Genomic DNA, 10404 nt, shown 5'->3' with positions numbered 1-10404 from the left:
TGCAAGGCCTTCATCTAAGTAATGCTAAGAGTCTGGTCATTGTGCTAAAATCCTCCATTAGCTTCCTTTGCCCTCATGAGTAAGCTCCACAAACCTCTCAGGCTCCATGTGCATCATTTGTGTATTTTCTTTTGGCACTGATCTCTCACTGGCTTGTCCTCTAGCCATATAGGCCCGCTTCTGGTTCATCAAGGGATCAAGGCATATATCTAGCTAGGGCATTTGAAGCTACCTACTTTGCTAGAGGTCTCTTCCCCCAGACTTCCACCTAGATTTTATTTTTTTCATCATGTTCTCTAAAATGCTATCTTAGATCTTTCATGAGAACGCCTTTAAATTCCACCCTCCTCCTATCATATGGCTTTACTTTCCAACCACTATTTATCTATAACATTTATGGTCACAAACTATACAAAACATAACATGTTAAATCATGTCAAATATATTGTAGTTTCATTTTTAGCATTTTTACCTGTTTTTCTCTGCAGGAACATAGACTCCTCAAATTAGGTGATTTTGTCTCTTTTCTAAAGAAGAGCTATTATTTTATATGTTCACTACAGAGAATAGAACCTGAGGCAGAATAAAAATTCAAAAGTATTTTTTTCAATAAGTGAATCATGTATGTCCCAAACATGTGGGACATATGCTACTCCGTAGTTTTATAGTGGTATGGAAAAGAAAACACGACTCATTGTGACCTCATCGACCTTAATATCTAACAGAAAATAATATTGAAATTTACCAATTAATTAATTAGACATAGAAATGGGGGGAAGAGTTGAAGAATCTGGGAAACTAAAACTGTTGATCTGAGCTAGAGAACAGAGTCCAAGAAATGTGAAAGTGGAGTTAATCCCCACTGAGGTTTGGGGTGTCATGGAAGTATCTTACGTAGGTGAGTGACATAGGCTTGTGTGCATTATCACTACTGAAAAAGTGGGGGGATATTGGGAAACTATAGGCCTATATCTGAAGGAAGAATGTTGCATCCTTAATCATGGGGAACCATGGAAGGACTTTAAGCAGATGAACGTCATATTCCTGTGTGCTCATTGTAAACTCCCCTCTGACTGCTGCATGATAATAGATGGGGGAGGTCAAGATGGATGCAAGAATGTACAGCCAGAAGTGTTTGCTAGAGTGCAGGAGGGCAGTGATAGTCATAAAATGGGATAGTCTGTATTAGAGGGTGCATCCAGAGCCCACTTAGGTAGCATTTGGGTAGATGTGAGTGGTTAAGGAATAAGAAGAGTCAAAGATGATCCCCAGCAGTCTCCCTGTGTCAGGAGAAATGCATGAATAAAATCTGCAGTGAGAAATTATTAAGAGTCAAGGCAGAAAGAAGTGACAGATCGAGCGTGGTACACACACATGCAGATCCCTTTGGTGACATCCCTATGCCAGAGCACATCTGAGAAGAGGCTATAGACCAAGTTCATCAGTTCACACATAGATACTATTCAAAACCTTGAGTTAGATGGGGTCACAGGCAAAGAACTGAGATAATAAAGGATGTCTGGGGCAGAAGAATATGACTCTCTCCAGCATTGCCAAGTTTAGTTGAATTGGTAATCAAAGCATTTTTATTGTTGCCTGTGGAGGTAGGCAACAAACATTGTGTCAAGGAAGCAAGAGAAAGGGTTTTACAGAGAAGAGTGTAGATAATTGTTCTAATTATTCTTGAAAGACTGAGCCAGGTAGAGACTAAAAGCAAATATGGGAATTCGCAATATGGAGGCTGATGGTGAACAGAGTTTCATGGGGGTAGAGGGAGAACAGAACAGTTGGGACAATTGTTAGAACAGAAGGAAAGGCGAGGAAATAAAATCAGAAGCAGGGTCTCTTTGTGAAAATTTGAAGTCAGAAATGCACACTGCCAGACAGTGAAGAGTTAGAGAGATGACTGCACTGTTCTAAGGAAAGTGAGACTTAAGTGGGCTTACGTGTCTTCAGAGAAAGTATTGGTCAGGGAGTAGTGGCAAACAGATTATCAGCAGCGTAAGGGCCAGAGAGAAAGAATTCACCAAAAGAGAATGGCCAGGGCTTAAGGCAGGATTGAATTTGGCACAGCTGAGAGACAGAACAATAAGTGTATTTGAAGCCTAGTGACAAAGCAGTGGAGATGACCTTGATTACTCAGGCTGCTTCAAGAGTGTCTTCACAGCTGTAGCATGACACCTGCCTTTCTATTAACTAGGACACTAAGCCCTGGGATGATTTCCACCAGAGAGGTATAATCAAATGTCACATGAATAAATGTGTTACACAGCTTAGGTGAGAGACGACTTTCTTCTTTCCTGACCTCAGAGCAAGGATCATCCTCCTTTTTTAGAGTATTCCTTTGCCTTCTCACCTATCCCCAGCTCTTCAGCATGCTCAGATTCTCAACAGTGCTCCTTTAGAAAAGCATACAAGCCCAGAAGTAAAGCATGCCACTCAGAGACGCAAGAATGTGTTATGCCTGTGATTGACAGAACACTGTCCTGGACACTAGAATACAAGATCACTGACGAGTGTTCCTGCTGACATGGTCAACTCTAGTCCTCTCAGTCTGATGTTGTGTCTGCTGCACTGACATTGAGTCAAGGTCCTTCTGATGAGAATCACAGCATGTGTGCCCCATCCATGTTTAACTCAGTCTTCCCTCTCCCTCCAGGACAGGACAGTTCAGCTAAATCTAATTCCTCTCCTTAGAATGTGTGCTCTTTTCCTAGGGGATCTCCTTGGTCTTCTCCATGCTATATGCAGTCCTTCACTGAAACACCACCTTTCCAGTGAAGCTTTCCCTTTAGCATTCTCATACTTTCAGTACTTTTTTCACACAGCAGCAGTCAGCTGTCCCATGGTGTGATGTCTATTTTACTCAATCTTGCTCATTGTCATCTCCTTCTCTAAATTACGGCTCCATGGGTCCAGACAGTTTGGCCTGGTTTCTGTGCGGATAAGTCCCTAGCACTGAAAAACAGGTGAGTGAGGGTTAATTGTGCTTGAACACTTTAAGAGACAGTGATGAGGCTGATTTGTAACTCTGGCACACAGACTCTCAGTAATTAACTGCTGAGTGGATGAGCATGTAGCCATTGGTCTTGCATAGGAAAAAAAGAACATCTCTTCCATTTGTACAGGATGGGAGCCGGGAGTTGGAGCGTGCAGATTTGAGCTAATGATTTTAAGTTATTGCAATTGGGTGGCCTCTGCTTTCTTTGCAAAGTGGTGAGTGAAGTTGGAAGTGTGGGAAGAGCTGAGAGGTAGACAGGAGAATGCATGGGGAAGATTCACAGTGGGTGTAGGGGAGAAAAGCAAAACTATATGACCATAGAGACAGCAATGTTAACAGGCAGTGCCGGGGATAAGGCTGAGTCAGGGGACTGTGGGTTTATAGCAGTGCTGATGTGCTTGGTTCAGAAATGTCTTACATGAGCAATCAGCAGGCCAGGTGCAGGTGTGGAGAAAATAAAACACTGGAATCGTGGTGTGGAACTGATGTGCCTGCAGTTATTGGAAAGAGAGTAGCTGTAGAGGGGAATCAGCACATCTGAGCTGGATTGGTAAATGCGGCAGGAGTTGGGTAGAGGAGGGGCTGAGGACCCTGCCTTGATGCAAGTCCTGACAATCGACCTGGGAGGAAAGAGCTTTGTCTCCTGACATTGGTGTTTGCTCTTTATTTCATTGCTGGTACCCCCAAGGTTGACTAGTGTGTTTGGTTCTATCAAACCTATAGGCAACTGAACACTCTATTCCTTTTTATTTTCTACATGGCAGGCAAGAATGAGAAGCAGAAACACAGGGGAACAGAAGTCTAGAATTTGGGTGATTTGAGGATTAAAAGTTGATGTGAAAAAGGTATAGATTATGATCAAAGAGAATGTATAGTTAGTTCAGTTGAATGATGCTTATGAGATAGATACCCAAGTGGAGATGACAGATGAATCTAGATAGCAAAAGATTAAAGTGCTGGGGCTAAAGATAGATATTTCTAAATTTGTATTTCAGGCAGGAGGTAAAGGTGACCAGGAGAAAGGGACAGGAAGAGTGAATAGAGACAGGACTAGGACATGACACAGAGAACATGTGTGTTTCTGAGACATGCAGGGGAACATACAGGCAAGAGGAATACACAGAAGACTTCAAAGAGGTGGGAAGAAACTAGGAATGGTGTCACAGGACAAAGGCAAAATAATTTTTGAAGCAAAGAGAGAGTCAACAGGAAATGAACAACAAGAGGATTGTCTAACATGGGGAATGAGGCCAGGGCACCTTTATGAAGTAGCTCAGAGGTAAGGAACATGGAGAAGTGAGGCTATTACAATCGTAGACAAGAACTGTGGATATAGTCAGATGCTCTATGAATTCTACCCCATGCTCAAGACTCCCTTCTGTTTTTGTAAGTCATGTGTGGGAGTTTGGGCCCCATGGTTATTTTGTTCCTTCTGTTTCTAACAACAATGAATTGCCCTTCCTCCACTGAATGTTTTGATGTCAGTTCATTAAGGTTACCCTCTGAACAGCCTGATGCAAGGAAACTTTGGTCTTATCAGAAGACTCTCCTACTTGTAAAAAGAGATAGTATAAGCATTCCACTTTGTTTGGGAATGTCCTAATCCAGCCTTGTGCTGTCTCATCCTTCTATAAGTGCCCCAGGAGGCAGTGGAAACCTTAGGGATTTCATATGCCATGACCATAATTAGCAGAGACTTCCACATAGGACACCAAGCTACTGATGAGGCAGGACTGTTTGTCCAAAACTGTGTTGGAAAATTTCAGGCATCAGTGGCATCTGGACTAGATGACCTTGTTATTTTCAACCTAACAAGTCATATATCGTCCCAGGGAAGCCTCATTCCGGTTACTAATTTTGTCAGATTTCTCAGGGGCATTCTTTCACAGAAGATTTCTTCCCCCATTTGCATTCAGGTTTTACTCAGCTGGTCCACCAAAGAAAGAGGATGTAACTGACCTTGATAAAGCCACTGTGAATGAGTTTGTCTTTCACACTAACAGTACATCAGGCAATTTCTGTCCTTGGGGAAAGTGAGTCCCACCACTCATTTGGCATGTTGGGGTGTAAAATCAGGGACTATATCTAGGGAACACAAAGTAGGGGTCCAAGATTTATTTTGAGGGAGGCCATGCTCATGTCCCACAGTGGGGGGTGTATTCCATGTTCCTTTACACTTGGATTAGTCCCCAAATGTGCTTTGTGTTTTCTGAGCCTCTCACATAGGACTTCCCCCTCATAGTGCTCCTTGGGACTCATGTCAAACAGCTGGGACAATTCCTCCCAACTCTCTTATCTAAATTAGGACCCTCATCATTCCATAGCCTTGTGCTGCTTCATTTGTTTCTTGTTGAGTACTTAGCATTCATTATATCACATATTTCCTTCCTAACTATATATATATATATATATATATATATATATATATATATATATATCTGCCTACCTACAGTTTTTGGAACTCAAAACTCAAAGGCTAGAAGAGTAGGGAGTTAACCTGCATTGTTCACTGGTACATCCTCAGTGCCTGAAAGTATGTTTGAGACACAGAGGATATGCTCAATAAACTTTGTTTATTAAACAAAATAATGAGTGAACTGTGCATATAATTTCTAAATTCCAGCTGTGAAAATGTCTCCAAGGAGAAATTAGAGTGTGTTGAAATGCATCTTAGAGGGTAGCTAGGGAATAGCTTCTAATGTTCTATATGACACACTAGGATGACTATGGCTGGCAAAAATTTCTCTAATATTTTAAAATTACAAGTAGAACGGATTTTTGATACTCCCAACGCAAAGCAATGACAAACACCCAAAGAGATGGATAAGACAACTTCTCTGATATGATTATTACATGTTGTGCACATGCACTGAGGCCTTGGATTGTACCCTAGGTAGGAATTATTTCCATATGTCACTCTTTTAAAAGAGATGTGTTTTAAAATGGCATCTCCATGTTTTAGAAAAAATGAGAGTTCAGATATAAACAGGAGGGCTTCAAGAGTCTCTTCTGTTGCAATGGCTTGCCAGGAAGCCTAGTCAGTATAGGGTTTGCCACTGGCACCAAATGCTCACAATTTCTCCTGGGCCACTCTCCTGTTTCCCCAGTTGTCCTGTCTGCAGCATGTCAGTCAACGGACACATGTTTCTATTAAGCATGAAAGTAATTAAATGAGTTAAAAGGCCTTAAAGTATTATTTCTTTGTCATATTCTTCAAGTATAACTTGGTTAGATTTCAAAAATTCAGAAATCACACATGGCAGGTAGCTCTTAAAACAGTACTACTGAGATAGAAACTTTTCTGTCATTGAAGGCAGCTCTTGTGGGCTTTGCTGGATTAGAGTTTGGTGGAAGACTAGTAAGTCACTGTGCTAGATATAGCATGAGAAATTTCATACATTTGGCATCTTCGTGTATTCTACTAACAGTACTGGGTAGGGAGTGAAGGAGGCCATTACTAAAGACTTGCACTGAATCAGACCCATGGTTCTTAAGAGACTGCTCTTGCTATTGGATATTGAAAACAAAACAATCCTATTCCCATTGTTTGTCCATTTCTCATTGTCTTCTTGCCCTAGGCACATTCGTTTATCAAAACATTCGACCTAGCAAAATATTTTAACAAATTGTAGCCATTGACAAACACTTTTCCTCCAGGAAGAAGAAAAATGACCGTTTTGACTTTTGTAAGGAAAACAAAGGAAGAATTCACTCAGATTTTGGATGTAAGCCCATTTGGAAGCAGCTCTGAGAAAAAGAAAAACAGGGTGCATGGCCCCCTTGCAGGTTAAGATGCAGCATCCCCAGAGGAGAAACTGCAGCAAGTGATCTTGAGCCTCCAGAAAAATGTATCAAAGGAGGGACCAGCATCCTTGCTGTGCAGGCAGGCTGCTTCAGGAAACTTGTTTCTGCTTAATCCTCCCTTTTGCTCTTTTGTCTTAAGTTTTGTTGTTGTTTGGTAGAAATATTTATTTTAATATGTACTATTTGCAACATTTTCTATTTTGTTAGGTTTTTATTATGTCATTTATAACCATGAGCATATTTTATCTATGTTACTAAAGCAATGATTTTGTATATGAGCATGTTCTAGGATACAATTCCCTCTTTCTCTTTTTTGTAAATTTAAATTCACATTGTAGGTCAGTCTAGCCTCGAAATGATAAAATTCCTCCTGCCTCCTTCCACCGAGTACAGGAATTACGGGCTATAAGTCATTATGCCCAGGTTATATTCCTTAATTCTTACCTGCTAAAAAATAGTCAGACCTGAAAACATACACAAAGGTAACATTATATAGACATATAATATGCCTGTGTGCATATAATATACATATATATATGTATATATATACATATATATATGGCTAACCATGCACAAATACATGTAATAACAATGAAAAAGAGGGTATAGATTAGAAAAGAGAGAAATGAGGGGTATAGGGGAGGATTTGGAGGAAGGAAAGAGGAGGGAATGATAAAATTTTATTATAATCTCAAAAACAAAAGAGATAATCAAAAATTTTAGAAAAAACAATACTATCAAATATTTCTGACAGCAGTCCTAAGGAAAACCAGGGACAGTTTTTTTGTTCCCATCTGTACCAGAGAAATCCAGAGGTTGTAGCCATGTTGAGGGGTTAGTGCAGTCTGGTGATAGGGCAATTTGCTATGGATAATTCCTTGGGGGAAGTGAAACTCTGTCAGACAATACTGGATTCATCTGAGGAAATCTTTCTTTCTGCCTGTAGTTTCATTTTCATTTGGGATGCTTAGTAGGAGATATAATGACCACAGTAAGCTCCAGGCATGAGGCTGGGTGATAGGGCACAACACCTGTGCCTTGAGCCACTAGGGCTGTGCATGAAAGTCACGTGTTTGCTGTTATCTTGCATATTGCCTGGGTTGTGTGGCCAGAAAGGAAGAGAACTCAAAATAAATTTATTAATGTGCACATGAATTATCTGTCATTGCCTATTTGAAGTAAAAGAGAAATTCCATTGCTAATGTCAATTCATTCCAGTCCTTGAATGAATTAGGATAGAATTTTCCAGGATGAGCATGCAAGTCATAGATGACTGATAGTTACTCTGAGTTGTCAGCTTAATGGAATATGGAATCAATTGAGTGTTGCATCTTTGGGCTGGTTGGTGAAGATACTTCCTGAAAGGACAAAGAGAAGAAGCTCTTCCCCAAAGTGGCTAGTGCCTTCTAGTAAAGGCCCAGATATAAAGAGACATGAGGGAAACACACTTATGCTTTTGCCTGCCCACTTTCATTCCTTGCTTGTAAGTGCATTTCCCATCTTGCTATCATTGATGCTATAATCTCTCATAGACATCAGAATCCAAATTATTTGCCTTTTAATTTGGATGGAAGACCAGAAGCCCTCTTGGGATCCTCTAGTTTGTCAGTGTCAGACTATCTCTGCTAAGGCTTCTAGTCTTGTGGGCTGAACAGCTACCAGGTTCTAAGTCACTATAAGCAGCTGTTGTTTGCCTACAACACATATTGCTAAAACAATCTAATAAATCCTCTTTGTAATATACATACATTCTATCAGTTTTATTCCTCTAGAGAGCCTTGACTAACATTGTGACTATCTATCAATATGCTCATTGCCAGGGATCATTTTCAAGTGACAAATTCCATGTCTGCAATAGCATTTGTCATAGCTATTGTCTCCTACACCTCTAAATAGACAGCTCTTCTGATGTCACTCCAATGACCAAGGAGCAAATAGGAAAAATGAACCATCAATCAACTTAATACTAGCCTTTTCTTTCACAGAAAAAAAACCCTTCCACTCAGCTGATGATGACTGACATAAAAACTAAATCCACCTGCTTTATCACTTCTTTCCAAAAGGACAAGTCTCAGACCCGGGGAAGAGAAGAAAATATGATGTGAGATTAGTCTCACCTTTAGCTACTGGTTGCTGTTGTACTAACAATTTATCTGTACGTGGGAAGAAAGTCAACTGCTAGAATATTCTCTTGCTATTCAATGCAAGTTCTATGTAGAATTTAGAGATGAGAACTAAAAGTAAGGTTTTAGGAACATGGCATTTTGAGTATCCTCTTTAATATTACTAGAAATTTAATATCACTGTGAAGTGAGTCTAACAATATGGCTAACTCATTTGCTTATTTCTTCATTTATTAAACAAGTCTAATGTTAGCATCTGTTAGTTCTCAAATGTATGCTGAACATTGAGCTGTAAAGAAGATATAGATGGATTCTTGCTGCCCTGGATCCCATAAACTGATAGACAAAACAGACATTTAATAAGCAACATAGGTAAATCAGCAATTTGGGTGTTATACAATGAGAGTAAGGGGTATTCTGAGTACATATCCCTACAGTAGAATAAGCAATGGTGAGGGTATTAATTGATGGTGAGGGGACTCCTTTCTAAGAAACATATATTTAGGATGGTTTAGGAGAGTAAGTAGAATTTAGATAAGCATCTATAGAGATGAGGACACATATGTTAGCTAAGTCCAATGCAAGAGTAAATGGCAGACACTTTGGGCATCAAAATGAATCAAGAATAGCTCCAAGAAATAAGAAGTAAATTGTCACAGCATTGAACAGACAAAAGTTGCAAACATGTCCCTGTAATGATGAAAAAATGTATAGTTATGTGATGGGGAACAGGAAGACAAGTAATTTAAGTGCAAAAGGTAACTCTTTACAGAGGTCTCTCTAGTGGAGCAAAATAGCCAGAATGGAAGAAGAAAAGAGGCAAGAGGTGAAGGTGGTTAGTGAGTGCAGTAGTCTAGGTGAGATAATAGTATCTTAGGCTAGAGTAGGAGCTGTGGGTGCATAGGGAAGTAGTCATGTTCAAAAGACCCAGGAGACAGAACATGTGAAACCTACTGGTTGACAATGTAGAAGTAGAAGTGAAACAAAAAAGAAATCAAGGATGAGTCCTACGAGTCTGGTGTAAGTGATGTGGTGTGTGGACATTGCGGTTTAATTTCTGGTGCTGTGGTGAAATGCTGTGGCACAAAGCAACTGAGGGAGAAAGAGTTTCTTTTAGCTCACAACTCCAGGCCCATCATTGCAGGGAAGTCATAAAAATAAAAGCTGGTCACATGACATCATATCCATAGTCAGTAGCAGAGAAAGAATGGGTACCTGCATGGTCACTTGATGGCTTATTCTCAGCTCAATTTACATAGTTCAGGGCACCTTACCTAGACATGGTGCTGCCCACACTGAACTTGGTGTTCCCACATGAATTAATGTAAGTAAGACCACACCCTAGAGATATGCCCACCGACCAACTCAATGCCTCATTGAGTGTGTCTTCCCAGATGATTCTAAGTTCTGTTTAGCTATCTGTGACAGTGGGGCAATATACAAAGGAGGAGAGCAGAATGAGGGAGATGGGAGGAA

This window comes from Cricetulus griseus (genome assembly GCF_003668045.3).
Source record: "Cricetulus griseus strain 17A/GY chromosome 1 unlocalized genomic scaffold, alternate assembly CriGri-PICRH-1.0 chr1_0, whole genome shotgun sequence".
In the NCBI taxonomy this organism is placed as follows: Eukaryota; Metazoa; Chordata; class Mammalia; order Rodentia; family Cricetidae; genus Cricetulus; species Cricetulus griseus.
Note: the sequence above shows the minus strand (reverse complement) of the source record.